We start from the raw sequence: 3,088 nt of genomic DNA, 5'->3' as shown, positions 1-3,088 counted from the left end.
TAAAACACAATGTCAATATATATAATGCTGGCGTGAAATGAATTTTAATGGGAAAAACATGGTCAGTAAGGATTCATATAATAGGTCGACCCCAACTTATTTGGAATTGAGGTACAATTGTTGTTGTTGTTGTCAACACCGTTAATGTATCCAAGTTAAATAATTTTTCTATATATATATATTGAGTGCGCAGGTCTCTAGCTATTGAGCCAGTTGAAAAGAAGCAAAACATTATCTAGCTTCATATCTTTCTCTGCTATACAAGAAAATAAAACATAAATGGCTTCTTTTTCTTCTTCGTCTTCTTTAAATTCCTTAGCAGTATGCATTTTGCTTGTAGTTTTCAGCTTCTCCAAATAAAATGCTCAGACGTTGAATGCCAATTTTTATTCATATACATGTCCAAATGTTTCCAACATTGTCCGAAATGTTATTCAGCTAGCTTTGCAATCTGATGCACGTATTGGCGCTAGCCTCATTCGACTCCATTTCCATGATTGTTTTGTTAATGTAATGTTGCCAATATTTCGTGTCCATTTTTAGTTCTTTCTTACTGACAGTGATGGATCCAATCATGAGTTTGCGAGTTAGAATAAATACGTGAACTCATATACAGTATTAGTATATACATCTTAGAACTCATTTTCTCAATGTTTAAATTCTGAATCTCTCACTACTTATTGGTACTATCTTGAACTAGTTTTATGGTTTTGACGCGACTAATCGTTTTTTCCTTTTGCATGTGAATGATCAGGGCTGTGATGCTTCAATATTGTTGGATAATAATGCAACAGCCAATATAAAAAGTGAGAAAGATGCAGCTCCAAATGGTAATTCCATAAGGGGTTTCAATGTTGTTGATAATATTAAGATTGCTAGTGAGAAGTCTTGCCCTGGTGTTGTCTCCTGTGCTAACTCTTGCTGCTGAAGCCTCAGTTTCTCTGGTCTCAGATTATTCACTTATCCTACTCTTTTTAATTTTTAACTTCAAAAACTCTATTTTCAACTTCAACCAAATATTTTCCAAATTAAACGCGATATATTTCCAAATTATGAATCAAGCTTTTTCTGATAATTCTTTTTTATGGCCGGGGCGCGCGCAGGCAGGCGGGCCTTCATGGAATGTATTGTTAGGGAGAATAGACAGCAGAACAGCAAATTAAGCATTAGCTAATACTTCTATTCCTTCTCCTTTTGAAGGCATAAACAACATTACTGCAAAGTTTTCTATTGTTGGCCTTAACCCTACTGATCTACTCGCCTTATCCGGTAAATACTGTTCTACCTTGCTACTACCTATAAATGCGTCAATGAAATACATACCATATATGTATATACTAAAAAATTTAAACTAAGGTTACCTAAAACGAGAAAGTAAGACATATTACCTATTACAATAGGCTAAAATACTAATAGTGTAAACATTATGTACATTATTATTCTACATAAGTTAAATCCTATAGTATATAGTATATACTACTATCAACTAATTAATCATAAGCAATTTAGGTTGACTATATAAATCATCCGCTCTATGAAATAGACATGGGCAAAGCTACGTGTGGATACAAGGACTTCAATTAAATCCCGTTCATTGACAAATCATACTGCGATAAATAGGCCAACAATGAACTTTTCCCCCTTATATATAGCGGCAAAGGAGGTTCAAAAATACTCTAGGCATAGGTTCAAATTTCTCGTTTTGTATCAATATCCCTTTCTAAAATCCTCTTGCTTGAATTAATTCCTGATTCTCTCACTAGTCATATAGAGGGGGGCTCGAAATAATATGGGGTCTAAGGCGAAAACAAAAAAAATGAGGCCTTAAATTTTTTTACTTATTTTTTTTACTCTTATAATTTATCAATATATAAAGAAATTATAGTCAGTTTTAATTATTGGTAATGTTCAATTTGTTTAATCTCTTGTGTTATCATGCTGAACTTTATTGATTTAGTTTTGAATATTTTTTCAACCGAGACAACTGATATAAAAATTGTTAACGGTAATTGAATTAATACTTTTTATCTGATTGAATTTGTCAATTAGAGTATTCTTCTACTTATACTGTTTCTCTTAACACTTTTAATTCTAACGATAAGTTGAAATAAATAATACTGTAATAACTACTATGCTTCAAGAGTCATTCAATGCTAAGAACAAATTTTAGTAGTTACTTATCAAGGTCTGCGTACACATTACCCTTCTCAGACCTCACAGTGTGAGATAATACTGAGTATGTTATTGTTGTTGTTGTTATATTATACATATTGTTTATAATTTTTGGGGCCCTAAGTATTCCGGGGCCTAAGGCCATTGTCTTTGTAGTGGCATTAGGCTCCAGCCGGCGCTGGTCATATACATATGCAAAAATTGTTAACAATATTTTTTTCTCCATTAATTAGGTGCTCACACATTTGGACGTGCACAATGTCGCGTATTCAGTGGCAGGCTTTACAATTTCAATGGCACTGGAAATCTCGATTCCACCTTAAACACTACTTATTTAGCCAATATAAGGCAAATATGCCCTCAAAATGGAAGTGCAGCTGCCTTGGCTAATCTTGATCTTACGACTCCAGATAAATTCGACAACAATTATTTTGCTAATTTGCAGAATAAACAAGGTCTTCTGCAGTCAGATCAAGAGTTATTTTCAACAGCTGGTGCAGCAACAGTTTCCATTGTTAACACATTTAGCAGTAGCCAAAATGCCTTCTTTCAGAGCTTTGTGCAGTCAATGATTAATATGGGAAATATTAGTCCATTAACAGGGACCAATGGAGAAATTAGATCAGATTGTAAGAGAGTCAATTAAAGCAAGCTTTGTTTAGATTATTTCAACTATATAAGGAGATTCATTCCGCAATTTTCATGTACCGAAGTGCTCTAATAAAACTATACAAATAGCCGGTTACTAACATAGGTTGAATTACACGATGTGTGTAACTTAAATTAATTAAACGTATAATTGCTGGATATGAACGAACACTAGTCTAACACATAGTAAATGGTGATTAGATATATTTTAATATTGTATAGTTAGTGGGATATGATACATTTAGCATAACACTTGTACAATCAATCC

General features: G+C 33.2%; 1 pseudogene; it reads left to right on the top strand.

Moving 5' to 3' along the window:
- The first annotated feature begins 234 nt into the window (after window positions 1–234).
- Window positions 235–2,819, top strand: LOC104211154 (peroxidase A2-like; annotated as a pseudogene).
- The last annotated feature ends 269 nt before the right edge of the window (window positions 2,820–3,088 follow it).

This window comes from Nicotiana sylvestris, chromosome 12 (genome assembly GCF_000393655.2).
Source record: "Nicotiana sylvestris chromosome 12, ASM39365v2, whole genome shotgun sequence".
Taxonomy (NCBI): domain Eukaryota; kingdom Viridiplantae; phylum Streptophyta; class Magnoliopsida; order Solanales; family Solanaceae; genus Nicotiana; species Nicotiana sylvestris.
This window is presented reverse-complemented; position numbering and strand designations above follow the sequence as displayed.